This window comes from Megascapheus bottae, chromosome 11 (assembly GCF_031878675.1).
Source record: "Megascapheus bottae isolate mThoBot1 chromosome 11, mThoBot2.hap1, whole genome shotgun sequence".
NCBI lineage: Eukaryota > Metazoa > Chordata > Mammalia > Rodentia > Geomyidae > Megascapheus > Megascapheus bottae.
In genome coordinates this window covers 17,594,843-17,611,067 of record NC_143519.1, presented here as the reverse complement: position 1 = coordinate 17,611,067, position 16,225 = coordinate 17,594,843, and positions in this window count along the sequence as shown.

Sequence of the window (16,225 nt, the reverse complement as noted above, 5' to 3'; positions counted from 1 at the left end):
TAATGCAGTAGCTTGGAAATGTGTTCAAGGAACCAGTTTTCTTATATATTCTTTGATTTTTTTTTCTCTTATCGATTGAGATAGCTGAATCCTCTTATGAAAACTAAGTATCACTTCTTCACCTATCAATATTATCCAAAGATTTTGAAAGTTGTAAAGTGTTACAACAATACAGTCTTCTACAAGATATTAATCTATAAAGCAAGATTATGTTCTGTCTTTTTTATATTCCTGTCTTTTCAGGCAATAGACTACTATTGGAAGATGAGATAATTTTTAGATCCCTGAAAATTCTAGTAACTGACTTGAAAGCAATGAATTTCAGCAACTCACTCTATTAATAAAAGAAAAAAAATATATAATATAATATATATTATTCACAGAACCCTCTTAAGCATTAAATCAAGAATGTTAAAACAATATTGTATAAAACAAGCTGATAGGGCTGGGAGTTTGGCGTAGTGGTAGAGTGCTTGCCTAGCATGCACGAAGACCTGGGTTCGATTCCTTGGTACCACATACATAGGAAAAGCCAGAAGTGGTGCTGAGGCTCAAGTGGTAGCGTTCTAGCCTTGAGAAAAATCCAAGGACAGTCCTCTGGCCCTGAGCTTAAGCCCAGGGCTGGTAAAAACAAAAACAAACAAACAATCAAACAAAAAACAAGCTGATTGAAGTCAGTTCTAATATTAATTTAAACTTCCAACAAATTATATTAAATATTTTTAATCCAAGTATTTGTAGATGATATCAGCCTTCATTGTTACTAAAATTTCACTGCTTTTATAATATGTTGGTTACAGATACAACATTGTTATCTACATTGGATTTTCATTTCTCTCAATTTGGCCCTATTTTCAGACCCAACAGGTAGTACAACCGAGTAGAAACACTCATTCAGTCATAGTAATGGCTGTTTCAAAGTTACACTGTGGGAATATCCAAGTCACATGAATTTACTATACCTGTCTTTTTCCAGGTTTCATGTTGCTGAAATATTTGCCTCCAGTTTTCCAGTGTAAAGATTATTATGAGTGAGAGTTTGTACATTGAATTTCCACATTTACCTTGCTGTCTTCTATTCATCTTATTACTTCTTTTCACTGTACTTTCTGTTGACTATTTGGTGGTCTTTGGATATGAACTCAGGGCACTGAGTTTGATAGGCAAATATTCTTCCACTTTAGCCACACTCAGAGCCATTACCTTTTTGCCTTTTTTTTTCTTTATTTTTTCCTGTAGATCAAGTGTTTTACCAAGACTGGCCTGGGACCTCAATCTTCCTACCTAGAGCTTGAATAATACTTGCTACCCCAGACCAGCATTACATCGGGCCTAAGGAATGAGATAAGGTGTCACCAACTTCATGCCTATCCTTGCCTAGACCCATACGCCTCCTGATCTCTTCTCATCTCAGTAGCTCAGATTATATGCATATATCACTGCACCGAACTCTAAGGAATTAATTTCATAATAGATTCTTGTTCTATATATATGTCTAACTTTCTTGATTTTCCATTACATATTAATTAATATTATTCTTTAATTATATAAATCATTGTTTTTCCATTCTATAATATATCATCTGCAAACTGTAAAGCATGGCTATTAGAACCTTGTAAGCAGCCTGTCTTTGATGACCATTTCTTTGTGAGTCAGAAGCATGAATGAGACTCAAGGAACTACACCACCGGAACACTTGATTTTTTTTTTTTTTTTGCTATGTTTTCGTAGAAGGGGACATGCTACAATATCACCCATCACCATCTTCAACAATATAGTGTCTCTATTGTATGTGTTTTACTAAAGTCATATAAAACATTAGTATGTGAGATAGTGAAATGCAATATTGGTTGTTGGAATATACTAATAATATGAACAGAATTTTAGTATTTGAGCAGTAAGGTAACTGCCAAGGCTTCTCGGTGTTTATCAAAGATTCATGTTTTGAGAAACAAAGGCTTGTGTTAGCCATGAGAAAAGACATGGGTCTCGGTTTAGGGGTAAAGAGCAAGCATCAGGTGACTATTGTCCTGTACTGTTCACATAGGAAATAGTGATAAACATTAAGCTGAGATTTAAAATTTGTGATGTATTTTACAGAAGGCAATAGGGACAAAATAAGGTTTCCTTACCAATTTCTTGCCTTGATTTATAGATTTTAAATATTTAGATAGCAGACGGGTAACCTGTCTTTGAATTATGGAATTATGACCTTAACACACCACATGCAAATCACAGGTCACTGGTGTGCTCTCAATTATGCTGTGAGAATTTATTATTATATCCCTTTTTAATGAGTATTTAAAATATTAACCAAAAGAGGTCATAATGTCATTGTGTTGTAGAATTTAGAATAACTGTACCTTAAACCTTAGTGAGGGTAATGTGTATATATATATATATACATATATGTATATACATATATATACATGAAATCAAATTTTTGAATGGGGGTATATTCTATGTATACTTTACTTGTCATGGAAATTTCTTCTTCCATTCAATCAACACATCCAATACGAATCAGATGAACATAGTTAACACAAAACTATATTTTATCTTAATTGCTTTTCCCTGAAATTTTAATTTGTTCATAGCAATTCATTTTCCAAGTAAACATATTCTATTTTAAGAAAGTAGAACAAAGCTAAGATTTCACCTCATCTAAGGAAGGATTAAAATATAAGTATGCTGAAATGGAGCCAAGAAACTCTAGAGATTTATTTCCTAAAGGAAGGGGTTGAGAGACACAGGGAATCAATTCTGTTCAAGATAAATTGTATAAATAGATAGGCACATCAAAATCAAACATCCTAGTACAGAAAATGATTATAATAAATATCAAACAGAACTAATATTCAAAATAAACTAAGTATGAGGGGATAATGATGATGAAAACTGAAAGGAGTAAAGGCTAACAGAGGAAACTTGTGTGCTTTATTTTGTAGCAGGTAGGCAGGAAAGGCTAGAAAAGAAGACAGAGATAAGTAAATTAAGAGAAAATTCCTTTATCAAACACTACATTACTAAAAGAACCCAAATTCCTGAAGCTTTATCATTTTGTATTTTATTTCCATGTTTATTTTTTCCTTCAACCTTTCATTGTTCTGTCTCCAGAAAAAGCATATATTTTCCATGTTTATTGTTATCTCTCGTTCAAAACTTCTTTTTCATATACTATAAGGCAATATTTCTAGTAAAATGCTTCTATAAATAGTCAAAATATCTTTTCCATTATAATTGTAATTCAGATAGAAATAAAATCTCAACAATTCTAATTTTGAACTCGAATTCTGAATTTTGAATTATCAAACAATTCTAATTTTGAATTAAAAAGTGTGTAGGTGTCAGAGATATATTACAGCACAAATACAACAAAATAGGACTACTAAAAATACTGAAGTATGAAGATAGATTTAGTCTACACACATAATGAGATATCAGAACAAAAAAAAGATCTCCAACCTCCCAGAATACAGAATTTGATAGTAAATATGGATAACTATTAATTACCTATGAACCTATGATTTTTTGGTTTATTTAGGAAATGAAAATAACATTTTATAACAGTGACATCTATCAAATAGATGCTGTATATGTAATTACAGGTTAGAAATAATTCTTTGGAACGGACCATTGTTTCTGACATTTACTGATTCCATTAATAGAATAAATATATGTGTTAACACTTTCCTAAAAATTATTTCTTTTGTTGCTTTTTGTCTCTTATTAAAAGATATCTTCCATATAAAACATGCATTAAATTTTCAGTAAGTTGTTATGGAAAATTGAAAATTTCAATTTATTGTGTAAAATCCAAAAATACCACCATTCAAAATAAAGGAAAAATATAAGAAGTTCAAGTTGAGAACTGTACATTCATATATAACACTTGAACAGGATTATTTTTGAAAATTTAAATCTTCTTTTTCTGATGTTTATTTTTTTGTTTCCTGTAGATGAATTACAACTTAATATACAGTATTATGCCAGGTGCTGACACTACACTCTGAGTTTATTTTATTTATTCATTTCAATGAGACACATACCATGTTTCAATGACTTGAGTATTAAGAAAGCTTTATGATGTGGAATTTACTTAACTTGCCCTAAAATAGTTTTGGGGTTAGTTTCATTTCATGATAGTCCTTGTTCATTATAGGAAATAGAAAAATGCAACATGTAACTTAACATTAAAAAACCTGCCAATTATACTCCTGTATAATCAGTCTAAGTTATTAAATGGATATTTTCTTTTTTTCATATATTTTTATTGTAATTAATAGAAGGGTTACCTTATATTCGCCAGATAGAAAGTGCATTACTTCACACACATTGATACCCTTTCTCATGTCTTGGTCCCCATTTCCCTCCCCCCCACCCCCACCCCTTATCTTGTTTTCCCTCCTTCCCTACCCAATTTCAAATAACCAAATATATCTGATATATCAGATAACAAAGTGAGACACTGTAACAATATGAGAAAACCAAGGGACAGCAAAAGAGATGAGAAATAACATAGTACATTAAGGACAACAATTACTCAATATATGGCTTTTGTTTCTATATCCTAGAGGTTATTTTATTCAGGGTCATACTGTATGGTCTTATGTATCTAGGTTTTGCGCTAATACAAATCTCTGCTAGGGGAGCCCAAGATTTCTACTGATTATGACAAATTAGGGAAACCATTGAGCCTATGGTCCTTTGAGTCTGGCTTACTTCATTTAATATGTTTTTTTCTATGTCTTTCCATTTCCTAACAAATGGGGCTATGTCATTCTTTCTGATAGCAGCATTTGTATACATTGTGTACAAATACCACATCTTGTTGATCCACTCATCAACTGAGGGACATCTGGGTTGGTTCCATATCTTTGCTATGGTAAATAGTGCTGCAATGAATATCGTTGTGCTAGTGGATTTAGTATGTCCTTGTTTCTGGACGATTGGGTAAATGCCAAGTAGTGGAATTGCTGGGTCGTAAACTGTTGGATTTCTGTTCTGATCTCTTCGATGACCCATTGGTGATTGAACAATGAGTTGTTCAATCTCCATGAGTTACAGGGATTTCGTTGGTGGAGATGGGTGTTCAGTTCCAACTTGATGCCCTTGTGGTCTGAGAGAGTGCAGGGAATAATTTCATTGCTTCTGAATTGCCCAGGTTTGTTTTATGCCCTAAAATGTGCTCTATTTTGGAAAATGTTCCATGTGCTGCTGAAAAAAATGTATACTGTATTGTTGCTGGGTGAAATAATCGGCAGATGTCTGTTAGATCTAGTTGGTCTATACAGTTGTTCAATTCTAAGTTTTCTTCTCTGTTAAGTTTCTGCCTGTTTGATCTGTCCATAGGTGAGAGTGGTGTGTTATAAAGTCACCAACAATCACTGTGTTTCAATCTATGTATGAGTTCAATGAAAGCAAAGTTTTCTTGATGAAGTTCAGAGCTCCGAGATTAGGTGTGTAGATATTTAGGATGAGTATGTCCTCCTGGAGGAAAGATCCCTCCAGTAGTATGTAGTAACCTTCTTTGTCTTTTCTCACTAATTTTAGTTTGAAGTCTATTTTATCTGATATGAGGATGGTAACTCCAGCCTGTTTATGGGGGCTATTAGCTTGATAAACTTTCTTCCAACCTCTCACTTTCAAAATATATTTCTTTTGGGGGGAATAAGATGTGTCTCTTGAAGACAGCAGAATAATGGATCTTGCTTTTTGATCCAACTAGATAGTCTATGTTGTTTAATTGGAGAGTGAAGTCCATTGATATTGAGAGTCAGGATTGAGAAATATTTATTAGTTCCTGCCATTTTTAAAAGCTTTCATTGGGGCCTGTGTTTTCACAGTTCTTGTGGGAGTTTTAGGTGCCATTTCCTTTTCTGTATTACATTTGTGTTGGTTTTCTATGTGTAGAACATCTTTGAGAATTTTCTGTAATGTTGGTTTGGTTGCTACATAATGTTGCAGCTTTCCCTGGAATGGAATGTTTTTTTATTGTTTCCTCAGTTATGAATGAGAGCTTAGCCAGGTACAGTATTCTTGGTTGGTAGTTATTTGACTTCAGGGCATGACATATATCCTTCCAATCTCTTCTTGCTTGCATGGTCTCTGCTGAGAAATCTGGGGTTATTCTGATTGATTTGCCTTTGTAGGTGATTGTCCTCTTCTTCCTGGGCTAGTTTTAGTATCCTTTCTTTGGTCTCTATTGATCCTGTTCGGATTATAATGTGGTGGTGGGCTGTACTTTTCTGTTTGCGGTTCTAAAAGCTTCTTGTATCTGGATGGGCCTGCCCTTCTGGATATTTGGGAAGTTCTCTGAGATGATTCCCTGAAGTATATTTCCAATACCATTGACCTCTTTCTCCACACCCTCCTCAATAACAATTAGCCTTAAATTAGGCTTCCTAATTGTATCTTGGACCTCCTGAAGCGTTTTCTCATATTTCCTAGATTTGAATTGATTCATTTTCTGTTCTTTCTCTATAACAACCAAATTATCTTCAACCCCGGAAATTCTCTCTTCTGCATTGTCTAACCTGCTATCAAAGCTATATACTTTATTCTTCATCTTCCTTGCTTCTAATTACTCATTTTTGATGCCTTGCATCTCTTGTTTTAGATCATGTATGGATTTCTTTAGCTCCTTGTTTTCCATTTCAGTGGTTAGCTCAGCAGCTTTATTCTCTTTGGACATTTGTTGGAGTTCGGTCACCTTTTTGTTTGTGGATTCTATTAATTCATCCATTTTTCTTTGAAAACCTTTATTATGGCCTCCTTTATGGCTTCCCCTTTTTCACATATCACCTTGTTTATGGTTTCCCCTTGTTTAGCTATGGCTTCTCCCTTATCTCTTTCTTTCTATTTTCATACTTTTCATTAATGATGTTTATCAATTAAATTTGTATAGCACTTGCAAGACCCTCCTCTAGATTTCTATTTTCACACTTTTCATTAATGATGTTTATCAATTAAATTTGTATAGCACTTGCAAGACCCTCCTCTAGATTTGCCCCTGCCTGTTTATGTTGGGTGGGAAATGCTATTCCTTGATTTGACATTTTTCTTGCGTTTATTGTTCTGCCCATTTGAAAATGGGAGCAAGATTAATACTAAATGAGATTATAATTTTTCAGATATAACCAACCTAGACATTTTAGTTGGCTGACAATAGATATTAGCTGTTCTAGATTGGTAATATCACTCTTTCTTTTCGTGCACTTACATACAAATCTAATACAACCACAGTTTACCGATTTATGACCAAAAACAATATGCCCCTCAATCCAGTTTCTATTGTATTTCAGTCCCTCTGGACTTAGAGTATAATTGAACACCTAGATACACAGCATTGCTCAACAACCATCAAATGTAGATCCATGCATTATAAGAGTTGAAGGATGAAAAGAGGACCAGAGATAGAAAAATAATATGAAAGACGACAAGGGAGGTAGGAAAAGAATACTCCAGGAGTGTAAGTTTATTATAGTAATGAAGAAAAGTTATAATGTAAGGATAACTGACCTAAGGTGATAGACAGGTAGAATATTTGAGTTCAAGGTTTAGAAGTACTTAGATAAAACTTATGAAAAGAAGAAGAGTAATAAGAAGAATATATAGAGAAAAGAAGGAGGGATATATAGGAGATTTCAATGATAAAGTTTTTTTAAAAGAAAAAAGAAACAAAACAACTGCAAAACAAAACACACCAAAAAAAAAAAAAAAGGCAGGGGGAAATTTGTCCCTATTGTGAGTTCTTACCCAAGAGATCCTAGGGTTGAGAACCAGGAGATTAAAAAGCAGGTGACTGTATCATTATAAATATCATTTTTATTCAGACTGTACCGAGAGCTGTCATTATGTTTCTAGGAATGACCACAGTGACAGAAGGAATGCAGGAAAAGAGAGGAGAAAAAAAAAGGAGTGAATCTTAATATTAAAAAAAAAAGGTGTAGGTAAAATGGCAAAGAGAAAATAAGGTAGAAGAACACACACACACACACACACACACACACACACACACAGACACACACAGACACACACAAAAGGTCTTCAGATTTTTTTTTTTGGTGCGGGGGGGCAGGATAGGAAACTTGTGTCTCCACTAAATTTGAGATCCAAGCAGTTCACAAAATGTTTTTGTTTTGTGACTTGGCTTTGTGGTTTTTCGGATCAGATTGCTTGATTGGGAAAACGAAGCTGAAAGATTCACGGGCGGCTTTGTAAACCAGGTCTGTGGCAGGGTCAAGGGAAGGACTTCAGCAGTGCTGGGGCTGGATTTCCAGGTAAGGGATTTCTGGGAAATCTTTTGCCAGTTACAATGATGGCGCTGTCCGCACCACCTCTCAGGCCAATTGCTTTGCCGGGTCTTTGCCAGCAGTCAAGATGGCACTGCTCTCAGCTTGTGCGGAGGGGCTCCCTCCCAATGCCAGCGAGCAGAAGTGGAAACTTCTCCTCGGAGGTACTCCCAAATTCCTGGATTCTCTGGTTCCGTGAATCTGGCAGGTCCTTGTAGGTCCGCGTCTTGGCTCTGGGCTCGCGCAGGCTCTGTGTGGATCTGTCTGCAGCTGGCAGGTCTGAGCAGCTGAGAAGCGCTGTCTGCTCCATGGCTGGTGGGGCTTCAAGCTGTCTTCTCCCGCTGGTATTCTGCCTTTTTCTTCTCTGACTGAGATCTCTGTGGCGCTAAAGCTTACTTAGGATCAATTTTTGGTAAAGAACTGTCCCCTATGCCACCAGAGCTTGTATCTTGGCGGGAGCTCAGAACGACTCACAGTGAACCGCCGCCACCTTCCACTGATCCCCCAGTATTTATGTAAATAGATATTTTCTAAAACATAGTTGATAAGCTGCAACTCTATTTCTGACAATGTTCATGACTATTAAACAAATTCCTCCCACATCTTCTATTGTACTTCATATGCATGAAATTCTGATGCATGAAATATATAGGCGATAGAGTTTATTCCAACCTCTCACTTTCAAAAGATGATTGTTTTGTTGGGTAAGATGTGTCTCTTGAAGACAGCAGAATGATGGCTCTTGCTTTTTGATCCAACTAGACAGCCTATGCCGTTTAATTGGAGAGTTAAGTCCATTGATATTGAGAGTTAGGATTGAGAGATATTTATTAGGTCCTACCATTTTTAAAAGCTTTTATTTTGGCCTGTGTCTTGACAGTTCTTGTGGTGCTTAGATGGTATGCTCTTTAGGTGCCATTTCTTTCCCTATATTGCATTTATTTTGGTTTTCTATGTATAGAACATCTTTCAGAATTCTCTCTAGTGTTGGTTTTGTTGTGACATATTGTTGCAGCTTTTCCCTGGAATGGAATGTTTTTATTGTTCCCTCAGTTATGAATGAGAGCTTAGCTGTGTACAGTATTCTTGGTTGGTAGTTATTTGACTTAAGGGCATGACATATATGCTTCCAGTCACTTCTTGCTTGCATGGTCTCTGCTGAGAAATCTGGGGTGATTCTGATTGGTTTTCCTTTATAGGTTACTGAACCCTTTTCCCTGGCTGCCTTTAGGATCCTTTTTTTGGTTTCTATTGATCCAGTTCGGATTACGATGTGGTGGTGGGATGTTCTTTTCTGGTCAGGTCTGTTTGGGGTTCTAAAAGCTTCTTGTATCTGGATGGGCCTGCCCTTCTGGATATTTGGGAAGTTCTCTGAAGTATATTTCCAATACCATTGACCTCTTTCTCCACACCCTCCTCAATAACAACTAGCCTTAAATTAGGCTTCCTAATTGTATCTTGGACCTCCTGAAGCACTCTCTCATTTTTCCTAGATTTGGATTGACTCATTTTCTGTTCTTTCTCTATAATAACTAAATTATCTTCAGCCCCGGAAATTCTCTCCTCTGCATTGTCTAACCTGCTATCAAAGCTATCTACTTTATTTTTCATCTCCCTTGCTTCTAATTGCTCATTTTTGATGCCTTGCATCTCTTGTTTTAGATCATGTATGGATTTCTTTAGCTCCTTGATTTCCATTTGAGTGGTTAGCTCAGTAGCTTTATTTTCTTTGAACATTTTCTGGAGTTTGGTCACCTTTTTATTTGTGGATTCTATGAATTCATTCATCTTTCTTTGAAAAACCTTTATTATGGCCTCCTTTATGGCTTCTTCTTTTTCACTTATCACCTTGTTTATGGTTTCCTCTTGTTCAGCTATGGCTTCCTGCCTTATCACTTTCTTTATATTTTCACATTTTTCATTAATGATGTTTTTCAATTGCATTTGTACAGCACTTGGAAGACTCTCCTCTAGGTTTGCCAGTGACTGTTCCATTGGATGTTTACATTGGGTGAGGGGGGTGGGGGATGTTGTTTCTTGATTTGACATTTTTCTTGAGTTTCTTGTTCTGCCCATTTGAAAATGCGAGCAAGATTAATACTAAACATGATTATAGTTTTTCAGATATAACCAACCTAGACCTCTGTAACTGGCAGACTCTAGATGTTCACAAGTTTTGATTGGTGTTATCACTCTTTCTTTTTGTGCAGTTACCGACCAGTCTAATAATCCACTGATAAGCGCTTTATACCCAAAACAATAAGCCTCTCAATCCAATCTCTATTTTCTTTAAGTCCCTCTGAGCCTAGAGAATAATTAAACACCTAGATATACAGTGTTGGTCAACAGCCATCAAGTGTAGATCCATGCAGTATAAGGGTTGAAAGACGAACAGAGATAGAAAAATAGAATGAGAGAGGTCAGGGGGTAAGTAGGTAGCGTATCTGAGTACAAAGTTTGGAAAGTATTAGAATAAAACTTACGTGTTGCTGCACGACTAGCTCTTAGCCCAACCAGTGGCCTCACAGTGGACCGTGGGATGGATCTGTGAGCTTCCATCTGAGCGCGGTTGGCAGACGTTTTCCTGTGCTGCTTCCAGGGGCGGCCCCAAGCCAAGGGTCTGGGGATTGAGAGTTTCAGGGGCTCTCAGCAGGACCAGCAGGAGACCCCTCTGTTCCCAGGGGCGGGGCCCAGCTGGGGACGTGGGCTCCAAGGGCGGAGCCGCGCCTTTTTGGTTCTCAGAAGGGGAGCTTGGCTGCTGCTCAGCCCTTCAGATCCCTGCTGTGTTTCCACTGCTTTGTCAGAGTCTGTGACTGTGGGGGGCCCTCGGTGGTGTCTTGCTCAGGATTCCCAGCTGGATGATGCCCCGCTCAAGAATTGAGGGGGGGCAGATGCTGGCTCCTATTTTCCCGTACCCCCTACCCACTGTTGTAAGGCAGGGTCCCAACGCCCTCCACTCTCCAGATCCAGTGGCCTGGGAAAGGAGCCTGGTGGGCGGGTGGGAGCTGGGACAGCTCCGCCTCCCCTGGTGGGGTGCTGAGTCTTAGGGTCTGCCCGCTTGTCAGTCTCCAGTCAGAGGGCTGGGGCTTGAGCCCCTTGGGCTGGTGGGAGTTGGGACAGCCCCGCCTCCCTTGGTGGGGTGCTGGGTCTTATGGGTAGCCCGCCTGTCAATCTCCAGTCAATGGCCTGAGGGAGGGGGCTGTTGAGGGAAGGGAGAGGATTCTAAATTCCTTGCCCCCCTGCTCCCGCCAGGCTTTCTCAGGTGGGGTGTTGGGGTCTGAGTTAAGTTTTATTGCTTGGCACCCGCTCCACTTTCCCGATGTGTTTGGGGACGCGCTGTATTACTCACGCCTCTGCGTCCATCTGTGGGTGCTCCATGGTGGTGGGGAGCCTTTCACTCCCCTCGGGTCTCCGCCGCCGCCGCCTGTGTTCTGCATCTGGGTTCCACTTCTTGCTGTTCTGGTTCAGTGTCTGGGTTGCGCTGCTTCCGCCATTCGCTGGCCCGGTTCTGTGCTGGTTTCTGCAGCCCTTGGGCTCCCAGCCTGGCGGCCTTTACTGCCGCCGCTTTTCATGAATTAGAGCCAGCGCCTGCTCCTGCTTTCCCAGCATGGTGCCGGCACCCGCTCAAGCTGCTTTTCACGGCTTGGTCCAGCACCAGCTGCCGCTTTTCGGGGCTTTCCCTGGCTTTCACAGCTTGAATCCGGTGGCTAGAGGTGGGGGAGGGTCTTCGCGTTCCGAATTCTTTGAGAAAGTTGGATGTGAGCTTTATCTGGAATTCTTTTCTGGTTTGAGTCCTTCTCCATTGCTTTTTGAGTTTGTTGTTGTGGATTTCTTTAGGTAGTTGGCTTGTGGGACTCCCTGGTTCTCTCTTTTTGTCAGAGAGAGCTAGACAGTGTCCCTATTGTCTCGGCGCCATCTTCCTTCCCAGCTATTTTTTTCTTTTATTTCCTTTCTTTCTTAGTTTCACTCCCTTCCATCCTTCCTTCTCAATAGACGCAGAAAAGGCATTTGACAAAATCAAACACCCCTTTATGTTAAAAGCTCTGGAGAAACTTGGAATCCATGGAATATTCCTCAATGTAATAAAGGCTGTGTATGAGAAATCCACTGCTAGTATTACACTTAATGGTGAAAATCTAAAGCCATTCCCTCTAATATCAGGAATGAGACAAGGATGCCCACTCTCTCCACTCCTCTTTAACATAGTACTAGAATTCCTAGCCAGTGCAATAAGGCAAGAAGCAAGAATAAAGGGCATCCAAGTAGGGAAAGAGGAAATAAAACTTTCCCTCTTTGCAGATGACATGATTCTGTATTTAAAGAATCCTATAGACTCTACTCCCAAGCTCCTTGAGCTGATTCAAAGCTTTGGAAGGGTAGCAGGCTATAAAATCACTCTCAGAAATCAACTGCCTTCCTTAGGCCAACAGTGAGAGGAACGAGGCAATAATCAGGAAAGAAACTCCTTTCACAATAGCCTCAAAGAAAATAAAGTACCTAGGAATTAGCTTAACTAAGAATGTAAAGGACCTTTTTGACGAAAACTTTAAAACCCCAAAAAAGGAAATTAAAGCAGAACTAAGGAAATGGAAAAACCTCCCATACTCCTGGATTGGAAGAATCAACATTGTGAAAATGACAATCTTGCCAAGAGCTATCTACAAATTCAATGCAATACCAATCAATATCCCAATGTCATTCTTTAAAGAAATAGAAGAGGCAATCCAAAATTTCATATGGAATAATAAAAGACCCCGTATAGCAAAAACACTTCTCAGCAAAAAGAACAGCGCTGGAGGAATTTCAATTCCAAACTTTAGACTCTATTACAGAGCTATAATTCTCAAAACAGCTTGGTACTGGCACAGGAACAGGCCTGAAGACCAATGGAATAGAACTGAAGACCCAGATATTAAACCACAGACCTATGGCCACCTAATCTTTGACAACGGAGCCAAAAAAATAGAATGGAAGAAAGACAGCCTCTTCAACAAGTTGTGCTGGCAGAATTGGTTAAGCACCTGCAGAAAACTAAAGTTGGATCCTTCTTTCTCACCTTGCACTAGAATTAACTCCAAATGGATCAAAGACCTCGACGTAAAAGCTGACACACTGAAAACTCTACAGGAAGGAATAGGAGATACACTAGGCCTCCTTGGCACAGGTTGAAACTTTCTTAATAAGGACCAAGAATCACAACAAATCAGAGAAAGGCTGGATAAATGGGACTGCATTAAACTGCAGAGCTTTTGTATGGCAAAGGACATAGCTAGTAAACTAATCAGGAAGCCTACAGAGTGGGAGAAGATCTTCACCAACCAAACAACGGACAAAGGCCTCATATCTAAAATATATCAACAACTCAAAGAATTGAATTACTCCAAAACTAACCTCCAAAGTAACAACCATCCCATTAAAAAATGGGCCAAAGGCTTAAAGAGAGTCTTTTCTAAAGAAGAAACAAAAATGGCCTATAGACACATGAAGAAATGCTCAACATCTCTGGTCATAAAAGAAATGCAAATCAAAACAACTCTAAGATTCCACCTCACTCCAGCTAGAATGGCCAGGATCAGGAAAACGAATGACAACAGATGCTGAAGGGGATCTGGCCAGGAGGGATCACTACTACACTGTTGGTGGGAGTGCAAATTCATTCAACCACTATGGAAAGCAGTGTGGCAGTGCCTCAAAAGGCTAAACATAGAACTCCCCTATGACCCAGCAATTCCACTACTTAGCATTTACCCAACCATCCAGAAACAAGGACATACTAAATCCACTAGCACAACAACGTTCATTGCAGCACTATTCATCATAGCAAAGATATGGAAGCAACCTAGATGTCCCTCAGTTGATGAGTGGATCAACAAGTTGTGGTATTTGTACACAATGGAATTCTATGCTGCTGTCAGAAAGAATGACATTGCCCCATTTGTTAGGAAATGGAAAGACTTAGAAAAAATCATATTAAGTGAAGTAAGCCAGACTCAAAGGAACTTAGGCTCAATGGTTTCCCTCATTCGTCATAATCAGTAGAAACCTTGGGCTCTACTAGCAGAGATCTGCAGTAGAGCAAAATCTTGATACATAAGGCCATATAATGTGAATCTAATTGAAAGGACCTCCAGGATATTGAAACAAAAGCCATATAACGAAGGATTGTTGTCCTTAATGTACTATGTTGTCTCTCATCTCCTTTGCTGTCCCTTGGTTATCTCATATTGGTATAGTATCTCACTTTGTTATCTGATATATTGCATTCATTTGTATTTGGATATTTGAAATTTGATAGGGAAGGGGGGAAAACCAAATGGGTGGGGGGTGGGGGGTAGGGAAATGGGTACCAAGACATGTGAAAGGGTATCAATGTATGTGAATTAATGCACCTTCTATCTGGCAAATATCATGTAACCCTTTTACTAATTACAATAAAAAGTGTAAATAAAAAAAGAAAAAAAAAGAAATATATAAGCGATGAAGGCAAAACAAGTATCCAAATTCCATATATACTAAGAAATACATACCATCATATTTAGGCAAAAATAATGAGCTATGTCAAGAGAGATTGTGTGAATCAGACAACTGCTTATCTTAAAAGAGAAAATCAGTACTATTTTCTCAGTATTTTTTTCTTTTTTATTGACAAAATTTGATATACAATATTGACTTGACATGTATATTAACAGAAATAGTTTATCCTAATGATTGTCAATCACTTTTTATTAAAATGCATAGAAATATAAAACAACTGAAACAACAAGCATAAATTTACATAGCCCCCAGAATAACTAGTTGCTATAGAATGAGGGTCAGCAAACTATTTTCTTCCCATAAAACCAACTCTGCATGTGTTTCTTAAGTTCTGTGGATTAAAAACTACAAATATCTTTCATTTTGAGAAGCCACTTATCTATTACTGTTTTGAGGAAAATGTTGATTAGAATTTGAGAAAGAGAGAGAGAAAGAGAGAGAGAGGGAGAGAGAGAGGGAGAGAGAGGGAGAGAGAGAGAGGGAGAGAGAGAGAGAGAGAGAGGGAGAGAGAGGGAGAGAGAGAGGGAGAGAGAGGGAGAGAGAGAGGGAGAGAGAGAGAGAGAGAGACAGACAGACAGAGAGAGAGAGAGAGAGAGACAGAGAGACAGAGAGACAGAGGGAGAGGGAGAGGGAGATGGAAAGTTCTGCCAACCTTTAAATGTGAAGGTAAACTTGTCATTATATGGAAAATGATATTTATAAATGTCATACTTATGTATAAAGCTTCCTATTTGTCTTTAGCATATTTTTTTCAGATATAGAGCTGATGGACTATGCAATGCATTAGAAGTTCGTTATTTTCCTCTTTTTTCCAACTTACTGTCCAATAAAGGATTTTACTTAGAACATCCAGTAATCTTACCCAAGGAAATCAATTTCTCAAAAATGTTTGCTTAGGATCTTTGGGGTATGCCAGTTAATAAAAGTGATTGCTGGAGCAATCACTTTATTATATAAAAAACTCCTTTACTCACTCCTTTGGGTCAGCTTTATAATGATGAACTGAGCTTTTTCTTAGGAGCTCGATTGTCAAGTGGAGTTCAGTTAATTTAGCTTATATGAAAAGGAGCAGGTACTTGTAAATGGGATATAAAATGCTTAATGGATTCCAGAAATGGAGTCAGGCTATAGAAGGAAAAGCAGTAAGATTGAGAAGGATGTGAATTAAACTAGACTTACAAGTGATTTATCCTGCCTTTTGGGGCAAGGTGGCCTGCTTTCAGGTAAATTACTCCAATATAGTACAAGATGTCTCTTTGATACATTCTGTTTCTTAACACCTTTCAATTGCAGCAAAATATTTTAAAGTGTGTTATATAATAACTATAAAGATAATTTTAATGGCAACTGTGAGCAAAATAACAACCCAGTATTTCTTGGTCTATTGTTAAATTTAA